The sequence below is a fragment of the Manacus candei genome, unplaced genomic scaffold, assembly GCF_025592945.1.
Source record: "Manacus candei isolate 608988 ecotype Guabito, Panama unplaced genomic scaffold, ASM2559294v1 h1tg000041l, whole genome shotgun sequence".
Taxonomy (NCBI): domain Eukaryota; kingdom Metazoa; phylum Chordata; class Aves; order Passeriformes; family Pipridae; genus Manacus; species Manacus candei.
The window spans coordinates 1,160,919-1,173,226 of NW_026138089.1; the positions used below are offsets into that span (position 1 = coordinate 1,160,919).

The window sequence follows — 12,308 nt, forward strand, 5'->3', positions numbered from 1 at the left end:
GAACACCTAACATTAGATAAGCGTGGAGAATAAGACTCGCAAAAGAAATCAAAAGGAAAGAAGTAATAATATGGATTTAAAGGGTAGCACAAAATTATCAGATTGCAAATAAATAAACAGAGAACCTTGTTCCTGGCACAACCCATCTTACTCCAGAGCCTAGAAATGACAGCTCCGTCTCATATCAGTGCCACCATTTTCCATAGTGTTTTACATGCCCAGGCAGATGCAGACTTGCTTTGCTCACAGCCTCCATCAGCCAGATGAAAACCTACTCTGAACTGAAAATCGAAGTTTATTAGCTTACTCACTCACTCTGCATTTCTGGCTAAGCTGACATTCAAGTAAGCAACGCTGGTATCCATTTAGAGGGTGAAGGAGGTGGCATAATGCTTCTTCTGAAAAGACCTTCTAGATATGCCATAAAAATCCTGATTATCTAATGTCCAGGCTTTGTATCTGGTATTTTATTTGTATTGCAAAATAGCTACCTAGTACCTAATACCAGTACTCAATCAAAATCATATATATTATTTCTCCCCCTCTGACGGCATGTAATAACAATGTAATTGTCACCACTTGTCAGAAAGGTTCAGGGTTTGACTTAAAGGTAGAAAGTTGGATCACTGCAGGTGAATCATTACCACTTCTTAGTAAGGTACTTCCTTAACTCCCTATGGGTTTACCAGTTTGATACAAATGTAGGAGAGGAACAATCTGCCAAAAGGTAACTAGGGGTTTCCATAGAATACAGTGTATGTCCTACTTGACAGCTGAAAAAGAGTTTAGTTTTCCTTTTCAGAACACTAATATACTTTGTACCTGTTTCTCTCTTTCACCCTTTTTCATTTATTTCCTCAAGCTACTTGCTTTGACAAACTGGAAAATGTTATTTTGAGTTCTCAGAGGTCACTGCAAGGGGAATGGAAGAAACTTTAGGCAACCTGAGAACACTACCCAGTGAAAGACCATCAAGGTGTTGGAAACAGAGCAGAAGATGCTTTGACTCCTAAGCATTGTGCTACAACAGCAGTGTTGCCATGAAGCCAATAACAAGTGAAGACTGGGTTAGATGAAGCTTTAGAGGCTTAAGGATGAGTATGTGCAGAGTTGTAAAGGAAATAACCACATTAACCTATAAAGGTGACAGACAAATAATTAGACTGCTTAGAATGCTTAATCGGTTCTGTTCTTTAAAAAAACCCCACCAAACAAACTCTATCAAACAAGTTTCAGATTTAAACATATCTGCACACAGCAACACACAACCAAAGACAGCATGTGAAAGTGCAGAGTTTACGAGGGTACAGAGTTTTCACAGGATTTGTCAGCTGACTATTAGATTTGTCAGGTGTGAGAGAATAAAGATGCCTGGTCAACAGCACGAAGTTAATGTGTATACTTTTTCAAATATTGAGTAGCTAATTTAGTATAATTACAAAGCTCATATTTGGTAGAAATAGCAATAGAATTGACTTACAGCAGAAATCATGAAGCAAAATTTAAAGAAATGTATAATTTATGATTGTCACTGCCACTGAAATCCTTATTTACATTGGCACTTATAATTTTACTTAATTCTAATATAAAGCAAAGACTACATATTGTTAATGCTAGGCATTCGTGATACTGCTAATATTTAAAAGCCCTCACAAACCCAAATGTTTAACTAATTTCCAATTTTGCTTACTTTTCTTGGAAAATGTTAGTGAAAACAAAAACATAATCTATTAACTCACACTATGGTACTCTGGCTAATTGAGGGAACACAAAAATTGTCAGTGCTTTTTGCATTTAGCTCCACTTGTATCTTAAAGCAATGGAATTGATTGTACTCCAGAGGGTCATCGATGTTAAGAAGTACTTTCTCATTTTTTCTTTATTTCTTTTAGTCAGAAAACTTTTACAGAATTGAAGATTTTACAATTTTAGTTAGGAAAATTTATGTTCTGAAAGGAAAACACATGCATTGTTACTGTGATTGTTCTTTGAATATAAAATCTGGAATCCTTGAATTCTTTAAAATGGCAAATTTGAATATTTAAGAGCCTGAAGGAGGCTATTACTGTCTTGCTATGCAAATGAAGGTCCTGTAAACATGAGCTTAGGTTGTGCATGTTTCAAATGAGAACAGATTCTTCTTGTATTTGGAGTAGTTAAGACAATTACATACTCCATCTTGTATCAATACTAATAGGAGAAATGTATGAAATGTATAAATTAAAATTTGCAGGTGAATCTGCAGAAATATGAGTTCAAAGGTGCAACTTGTGTGAACAGCTTGTTCTTGATGCTAAACTGAGAGTTTGTCAACCCCTCCCACAGACTCCTACTAAGGAAGGTGGAACACTTTAAGCTTTATTCTCTATTCCTACACACTAGACTACATCATCTTTTCTAGCATTTCAAAGCTGACATCAATCATTCTTGATAAAAGATGCTCACTGGATTCTTACATGTGCCAGAGAGTGGTGGGGAATGTAGTTACATCCAGCTGGTGTCTGGTCACCGGTGGTGTTCCCCAGGGCTCAGTCTTGGAGCCAGTCCTGTTTAATATCTTTATCAACAACATGGACAAGGAGACTGAGAGAGCCCCCAGTCATTTTGCAGACAACACCAAGTTGGGCAGGAGTGTTGATCTTTGGAGGGTAGGAAGGCTTTGGAGAAGGATCTGAATAGGCTGGATCAATTGGTCAAGTCCAATTGTATGAGGTTCAACAAGGCCAAGTGCTGAGTTCTGAACTTGGATGACAACAGAGTCAAGCAGTGTTCCAGACTTGGGGAAGAGTAGCTCGAAAGCCACCTGGCAAAATAGGACCTGGGAGAGCTGGTCAACAGAGAGCTGAACATGAGCCAAGAAGGCCAATGGCATCCCAACCCGTATCAGAAATGCTGAGGCTGCACCTCGAATCCTATGCCCTGGGTCCCTCACTACAAGAAAGACACTGAGGTGCTGGAGCTTGTTCTAGGGAAGGGTAATGGGGCTGGTGAAGGGTCTGGAGCACAAGTCTGATGAGGAGCAGCTGAAGGAGTTGCAAGTGTTTAGCCTGGAGAAAAGGAGACTCAAGAGGGATCTTATGTCTCTCTCCACCTACCTGAAAGGAAATTGTAGTAAGGTGACAGTTGGTCTCCTCTCTCAAATAACAAGTGACAGGAGGAGAGGAAATGGCCTCAAGTTGCAGCAGGGGAGGTTTAGTTTGAATATTAAGGAAAAATTTCTTCTCACAAAGGTGAATTGACAAGCATTGGAACAGGCTGCCCAGGCAAGTGGTTGTATCAGCATCCCAGGAGGTATTTAAAATCTTATGGATGTGGCACTAAGGGACATGGTTTAGTGGTGGACTTGGTAGTGCTGATGTAACAGTTGGACTCAATGATCATAAAGGTCTTTTCCAATCTAAATGATTCTATGATTCTAAGACATTATATAGCCTAGAACTGAGGAAAGGAAAACAAAACAAGAAATGGTGTTGCAAACTTGTTCTCTGTATATCTCTTCTAGTGTACAAGCCATTCTTACTCTTCGTCTCTGAGAGTTAACAAATAATTTCTCGATAGTACATCAAATATACTCTCATAAAATCTGTTTCAGTTTTACTGGCCTTCTTGCCAGACTTGAATAGTTCAGTTTATGAACTCTTTCCAATTCCCTTGTATGAAACAGAGTAAGGGTGATCGAAACATTTTCCACTGTCCTTTTTGTTCTGTTGAGAGGAAAAAAATTCTTCATCATATCCGGTTGTTCAGCTAGACCTATTCACTGATCTCATGTTTTCTGAAATGCAGAGGCAGTGCAGCACAAAGATTCAAGCAGATATTGTTCTTGTTTCTTTGCTAACCAGCTCTGATAACTCTGGATCAGAATAAACACCAGTCTGATTTGAACATATACTTTCATTTATATCTTCCAGGTCTGTACCTTGAAAGGGGTAGGGTATTCATATGAAGCCAGAACCTGTGCATCAAAATCAACATCACTGTGTGAAGAACAGTGGAATTCAACCTGTAAGTTGTATTTATTTAAGCTTTGCTGCTTAAGGAAATTGTCATCTGCTGAGTCTTATGACCTACAACACTCATACTGAGGTAGAATATGTAAATTCTCCTGTGATATTTGCTTGGGTACATACTAAAAGGTTTGCTTTTACCAGTGGAGATACAGTCATAAATATCATGAAGGCTATAGCTACAATCTGAACATATGCACAAAACACTTGTGTGTTTCAGAAATTGTTCTGTCTCTCAATAAGATAATAACTTTTAAAAAAGTTCTATGGGATTTTCTTCTATCCCCCATTTTGTTTCTTGCTTGTAAAAACAGTAATTTTACCTCTGTGAATGTTCACAATAACAACTTGCTAGCACCTGTGGGAACATCAGCCACTACTGCAAGTCTGTTGCAAGTGAATCGTAAGCTAATGCACACACATAAGAGCCATGCTAGTACTGTTGCTCAAAGACAAGCTATTACAGCATAGGTAAGAGACATACAACAGGGTTATGCAAATGGGAACACAGAGAACAAGTTTTGAAATAAGTTTTTTTTTTTCAACTGGTCTGAATAACAACAGCAACATGATGTATCTGCCAAACATAATGCATCTCAATAAGCAGCAATACAAAAATATAATTTAAATATTTACCTCTTTACGAAATGTATGAGGTAAAATAAAAAAATAAAAGAGGCATCTCTTATACCAAAAAACACTGAAAATGGAATGCCTCAGTGTATCTCAGTAGACAGATAAACCAAAAAAGGCAAATAACATGAGGACAGTTAACCATGCTCTCACAAATTGGATTCCTGTTACAATACAGCTCAGTACTGGTTTCAGGGATAAGACAGAGTTTCTGAAAGGAAAAATCCCATCAGAGTTTAATTTGAAGACAGTGGAAATTAGTCTGGAAGCAGGAAATTAAGAGCCTTACAATTATTTTGCTTAATAAGGGGCAGGGGGAGGGGGCAGGTATTTTACCTCATCATAACAGAATGCATAGAAAAAAGAGCCCAAATGATCAACAACCCAGTGAGAAACCTGTCTGTCTTCTTATGGGAATGAATTTTCGAGTGTGTACCTATATTTTTTTAATTTGGGCATTAGTATGTACAAAAAAACAGAGTTCTCTCTTTTGTTAATCTGATAAAATTTTGATTTAGTGTTTGGTTTTCTTTGAGTTATTCTGAACAGGAAAAGCTCATAAGAGTCCCTGCTGACGGGCAGATGGAAGTGTTCCTACCTGTGCTTGGTGCCCACTCTTGTCCCATTTGGCTGTTAACAATATCACAGTGGTATCACCTGACATCTACTGTTTCCTGTTCACCCCATGATTGCACAGGCCAGTAATCACAATGTCTTTTCAGTGACCAAAGACCATGGATTACTGAAGATACAGTCCTCAGAAGCACCTTTGTACATCTTACACAACAGGATAAAGCTGAGAACCATGTCTCTCCCCTGGGCTAGCTGAGCAGACTTTTTTTTGCCTCCTGGCCCTGAAAAATGCATGGCTTTTAGATGGATTTCCCAAAAGGGACACCTTAAAAGCAGCTTTTCCTGAGCTGGAATTCAGGGCTCTGAAAAAAAAAACAAACAAAAAACCAAAGTATAACATAGAAATGTGAGATCTGCCTTTTGGGATTTTGGTGAGTTGCTTGTAAATCACAAAGTTCCAGCTTCCTGACATAGCTGTCCAGTGCCTCATGCAAGGGCCTCCAAACCTGGGCCTGATGCAGACCAGTACAGGCTAGAACCTGGTGTGTGCAACAACCACAAAAGCCTCACAGGAGCCAATCAATCATTTTTAAATCCTCTTTTATTTGTTTATGGACAGTCTGAGGGTATGGTCACTAAGGTACAAGCACATGTCTATAATTTAGGTGTGCTCAGGGTAGTCATAGGCTGCTCCCACTGAGATGTTTCATGACTTAAATACCCTCTCAAACACCCGCTACCACCATCACTGATGATATCAACACTATTTATTATTGAACTTCCTGCACAAAAGTAGGTCAGGAAATGAGTATGTACTGTTGCCAAGGCCATGTCTGTCTCATCCTTAATGTCCTTACGAGCAGAAGATGCCCCAGGGGTAAAATTCTGTCATAACCTAAGATGGCACTGAGTTTCTCTCCTTCCCTGCCCCTTGTTCAGGTTATTGCACTCTACTCAAATCATCTAAGGACCTAAAATCTCTCCCTTTGTGTAGCAGCACCAGGATTTTGCTGAGGAGTAGCTTTATTGAAGCAACAGGGAAAGAACAAATCTAGCTTCTTTGATACCAGCTCCTGGTAGGGTGGGAATGAAAGGGTTATTTCTAGATATAAGGAAAGCAAAGAGGCACAGGACAAGGCTGGTCTGCATGGTAGAGCATGAGATGCAAGCTGATTGGATCACAAACTCACTTTAGGAATGAGCAAGTCTGGAGTCTTTCAGCTAATTAAAATTTAAAATATCATGCTACCACCCTGTTGATAGATTGCTTGTCACTAGTTTAACAGCTTTTTGAGACAAACCATAAAACCAATAATAAAAGACCAGCTTCAGAAGCAGCCCTAAAGGCAAAGTAATAGGAGAGAAAATAGGAAAAGAACTCTCTTCAGAATGATGACAAAATTCAGTATGAATAAAATGGTGGAAGTATCCATACCCTCACTGTTACTGAGCAGCTTGCATAAAGAGCAAATTATTCAAGGAAGTCAGTAGCTACTTACCTGACAGAAATACTGAGAGATGCAAAGGGGGGACAGTTAGAAACATTAAGTACTTTTGAAGGAAAAATGGACCACAATGCAATTGTTTATTCTACTAATTTACATAATGAGATCATTTAAGACTTTGAAAACATATCTCCACTATAAAAATTAGTCTTAACCACTGAATTCTGATTTGTTGACCCTTTTAGCATGACAGGTAGTTCCCAGAGCTGTTAATTATGAATAGATGTGTTGGATTTCTCTCCCCCAGGACACTAACAGATAACACAGATCGTGTGGTCCTTTACAAAGCAGATGGATGTGATGGAGCAGATGGAACCTATTTGCTGGTATAAGAGAAACATTGGCGTGTGGTTCGATGAGAATATCAGCAGGTAGGCTTTCAGGGATAGAGCTGGAGTGGTGTAACAAAGTACTTCCCTTACTCCAGCATGCACAGATGCAGGCATTATCATGCTGTGTGTGGTGATTGAACTGAGGAGACAGTACATTAAAGAGGTTAGCCATGTTTGCCCATATGGATTGCAACCTGAGCTAAGCAAGAGAAACAATCAGATAAAGGCAGCTCTGCAAGGAGAGTTGGAAAGACTGAAAGTTGGAAGACTCTAAGGTTTTATTTAACATTAAAACCAAGAATCTAATATTAAAGAGTTACATTTGCTGCACTAGCAGGTGTAAAAAAGTAATTTATATTGCCATAATTCAGGATATAGGAAATAGAAAACCCCCTAAACTTTTCTTCTGTAAGGAAGGAATTTTGTCATTGCATCTGAGGAAGCACTATTTCAAATGCAGAGGCCAAAAGTGAAGAGTAATTTATTTTTCCATGGGGAGGCAGCATGCCCACAGTATCTCTAATGTCTTTGCATGCTGCATGTGCAATACAGCTTCATGTCCCAAGTTTTCCCAGAACCAGCATGATGAGTTTTCTATCTCCTTTTGACTCATATTTTTATTCTGCCTAAAGAAGAACACAACATCTTTCACAAAGTTTGAATCAATAAAGTTGGTGTCCTCTCCACCTTCTTTATTGTCCTTAGATCATGTTTTATGAACTCATTCCTCACTCTATGAAAATCATGAAAGATTATAGAAAATACAGAATATGGACAAAATATCTGATAGCTGTTCTTCGTACAGACATGGACAGAAACCCATAAAAGCTATGTGTTAAAAATTAAAAGAATTTATATATATTTAATTAAAACTTATTTTCTAGCTGCATTTTTAAAATAACTTTTTACTGTCAGAGGACATTTGACAACAAGCAGCCACACTGAAATTACTGAGGATTTCCATTGTGTTTCTGCACTACACTGCCCCAATGTTAGCCCTTTATCTCTGTAAATGTGCTTTCCTGGCAACACAGTGATTAATGGAAAAGAAATGAGTTGTTAAATATTTAGCTTTCATGTCTTATATTCTCCTTACAGGGATCTGTAAGAGCCACACAGATGCAAAAGTCCTTTGAAATGTGGCTCTTATAAAATCATTTTCTAAACATTTTCAGATATTAAAAATGGCAAAAAGTAGTTCTATAAACTGTGAAAATGTCAGTAAAGGCTAGGAACTTATTATCATGTATTCGTTTCTGCTTAAATCAGGAAGATAGTGTTATCAGTAAATATAATATTCTCAACACTATCTCCTATACCTTTCAATGGAAAAAGATTTCCCGGTTTATCAAACCCTGCAGGCATAAGAGGAAACGACTACTTAACCATGTTTATCTGCTTTCCTCCTCTTTTCAAATATGTATTTTGATTTTTAAAAGCATGATTTTACAGTGTTTGCCCTATTCTTTTTAACCACTTAGGCACAAGCATCATTAGTGTTTTCCATTCTGACATATCTCTGCCATTGTGTCTCATAGGTGCATTGTTGCAACCAAACCTTATGCTATGGGACACTTTTTCATCAGCCTTTTTTTCAAAATAAATTGTTACAGGAACATTGAAGAAACTTCTCCCGACCAACCCTAAAGAGACAGCTCTGGGCAAGGAAATGATTAATCATTAGTAGCTCTGCAATGGCACTTTCTCTCGTTTTTAACAAGGGATAGCCCTCAACGTACACAATGAAAGTGGAATTGTGGCAGGGAACGAAAATCACTTGTCTTCAGCAGACCACCAGGCTCACTGTGGAAGTGTCCACAGCTCCAGACCCACACCCATCTAGGTAGGTGGCAGTAATTCCTTTCATCTAAAAAACCTAAGCCTTTGCCTTTCTGTGAGGAGTGCAAAATGAATGTTTGTGGCTTACAACCAGACCCCATGTAAAAGACTTGCCTGGTGAGTTAATGAGTTCAATTTATACAAATTACTCCAGGGAAAATAAAATCATATGTTTCTGAGCTGTTCCAATCAGCCGAACCAAAACTTTAATGAAGAATTAGCTCCTGGAAGTTCCAGGACTCAGGTTATCAAAGCTTTGTCAACATGACAAATTGCCTGACAAAATTTCTCTTTATTTAAGAACTATTTGTGTCAGTGGGGGAATGAATATATGTAAAGAGGCAGGGGTGGATACTGAAATGTCAGGAACAGACTCTCTACCTGATGGTTATTTCAAAATTAGTTCTGGCCTCTCAGGGCATTCCTGGCCTGCATGGATTTGATATTTGCACAGATTTTGCTAGCAAGCATAGAAAAAAGTGTGAGAAACAGATAATCCAGCACAGACTATCATAGATCAATACTCCACCAAATGCAATTTGCTATGGTCAATGTAGTCCAGACAAGTACAGAGTAACTAGAAGGTAAGCATACCTTTGTCAAAGCAGGCACAGAGTTCTCCTGTACAGGATCTACATCATCCTCCATAGCTGGTTTTAGTCATGAGCAGTCATTCTCACTAATCTTATGTGAGATTTTAAGCTTAAAAACCTTTTAAGCTTAAAACTTAAAAAAAAAAAAATATTTACCATAATGGATATAGAAATGCTAGAGCTTCAAGGCCAAGTGAAGAGTACCCTATCAATCATTCTCAAAAGACAGAGCACTTGCTGACCATCTTTTCTCTTCATCTTATCTCTTTTTTTTTTCTTTCCCCCCCAGCCAAGAAATACAAGATCTTGCTTTCATATACATGCCTCATATTTTCTGATACTTATTGTAATCTGCTTTTATTCAACAAAAGCACAACCGGATAATTATATACCAAGCATGGTCTAATACGACTAATATATTTCCTGCAACAAAAATTATTTACATTTCTTTAAGTTTTTATTTAACAAACACAAGGAATCAGTATTAGCCTTGCAGGTTGACATTGACCTAATAAACATTAGTGTTACTGAGGAATGTCTTACTTAATATCTATTGTAATCCTGGCAGCATGAACAAGAGAGATTCTTCCTGCATGCCCTTATGCCCTGTCATTACAATCATAACCCACAATACACATCATCCTTCCTTTCTGCATTTACCTACTTCCTGTAGCACACTCCAGTACCTCAGTGAGGGATTCAGTGGATTTCCCTTTCCTCTGTCACACAAGGGAAATCACGTGTTGTCCTAATGATGTTCTCCATAATGGGCTGTGACCATGTTGTACCTCATGATTCCTTCCTCTTGTTCTGCTGTTTGGCAGTATTTGCTTGCCTTTTCTCAACCCTTGCAGAGATTTTGTGTGCTTACCACATTCTCACCCTCTGATGTCTGAATTTCTGGTTTTGAACTGGCTTGTTTTTTTTGTTTTGCTGGAGGCTATCAATTTATGCCCATTACACTTAGTCTTCCGATCTACTTCTTATTTCTTGCACTAATTGCCACACATATCTTTTCTGCTTTCTTAGAGCCAGTTGTTTGGCTAGAGGTCTTTGAAGGACATCTCAAATACCTCTGAGGTTATTTCTAAAGTTTAGATTGTTAATTGAAATTTGACCAAGACACAAGACATGGCATATTGAAAGATTTCTAAATATCACATCTATCATTAAAAATCAACATCTGATAACAGAGATGAGGAATTCAAGAAGCACTTAGGGGAAAAATCTGCCATGAATATGGAACACAACAGAAGGTGCTGGGAGCACGTAAAAAGCTCTTTCATATTTCATTAAGCATTTCTACTCAATGGTACTTTCCATAGCTACATAAACTGCTAATGAGGAAGTCTATGTGTGATGTCTCACAAGCTTGTGCATGCATAGCTCATTAAGCCACAGAAACTATTTTGCTGACACAAGGTGGTCCAACAAAGGGCAAGCAGGTGCACTCAACTCAGTACTATTCATTTTAGCATTTCTTATCAGTTTAATCCCTTCCAGAACTAAGGTAGTGTTCTCTGTGTTGCTAAAACATCAGCAGGCTTCTGCCTGCAAATAAGGATCATTTGGGATCAGTGAGGAGAAGAGTACTAACAAATACCGCCTTGAAATCTGTAATCACTACACATAGTGTTTACTGCACATTTGCATGCAAAAGATTTTCTCTACATTTTATTTCCCATTAAAATTGGCAGTGTGGGTAGGTGGTGGATGCACCCAAACACATGGTCTGATTTCTTGCAAAGCTACTGAAATACAAAATGAAAGCTATGCTAAGCAGCATATTTTTGGATGTTAATGCAAGGACTCATCCTGAGATTACACCATGAGAGAGTTTTCAGTATCGAAAAATGTCAATGAAATGAACACTACAAAGGATCACTGGTGGCTTCTATCTCTGCAGAGTACAGTGGGGTGCCTGGTAGCTGCAAAATATCTTCTAATAAGGGCACTGAATAGATTGTGTAGTGTTTTTTATTTATCCAGTTTAATTTTTAGGGGATATTTTTACCGTACGGAATAAGTTTTGTTCTTCTTCTTTGCCTCTCTTTCTCTTCTTGGCTAGTAAGACAGAAGTAAGGAAAGAAGGAGGAAGATAATGTCCTTTATGGGTTTCAGAACTCTATGCGGTTCATGGAGAGTTCAGTGCACTGAAGAAAGAGGGACTAAGGAGAAATAACTGTAATCTAAATCTCTTTCCACAGCTATCATGACTAGGTATCACTAGTTGGGCATGGCTCTACACGGTCCACACATAGTAGAATAGAAGTCTTTCCTCAAAAACTTTGCAGTTTCTGTGACAAACAAACATATAGAAAATCATGTGGAGACTGTGAATCAAGCAAATTTTAATAATTTCTGTCATTGTTTATTTAACAATAAATATATTTCAGCAATAAGGAGGATGATGACTACCTTAGCTATATCTACCATGTGTGAAATGCACAGGTATCTGAGTGAGTGTTAGAGGATCCTCTGCCTAGTAAAGGTAAGGATGTGGGAAGATGAAGAGCTTTCTGACATAATGACTTTCAATGACTGTCACTTATGTGGAGGATACGGGAAAGGAGAAAGTCTCTTCTATTCTCAGGGTATTTGGGTGAAACGTCAGCAGGAGAGGAGGTCTCTTTCATTACAAAAATTACCACTTATGACGCTTTTGCTGTTCCAGAAAATGCTCTCTAACACAAATCTTTCTTGCTTTACTGATACAAGAAGTGTCTGTCCCTGCTCTGCAGGCAGTATAGCCAAAGAATAATTGGAAACTGAATTCTTTTAAATGCCTCTCAGATAGAGAAGTAGAGAACAGTCCATTGCTGGCAG

The 12,308-nt window shown here is 38.3% G+C and overlaps 1 protein-coding gene and 1 long non-coding RNA gene across 3 annotated transcripts in view; one reads left to right on the forward strand and one right to left on the reverse strand.

Moving 5' to 3' along the window:
* Positions 1-12,308, reverse strand: part of IL1RAPL1 (interleukin 1 receptor accessory protein like 1) — a 690,660-nt gene that overhangs the window by 137,162 nt on the left and 541,190 nt on the right. The window lies entirely within an intron of this gene.
* LOC127474413 (uncharacterized) lies at positions 3,470-5,454 on the forward strand. The gene is made up of 3 exons (XR_007905841.1): positions 3,470-3,487; positions 3,912-4,005; positions 5,363-5,454. It is a non-coding gene; the product is annotated as an uncharacterized LOC127474413 (long non-coding RNA).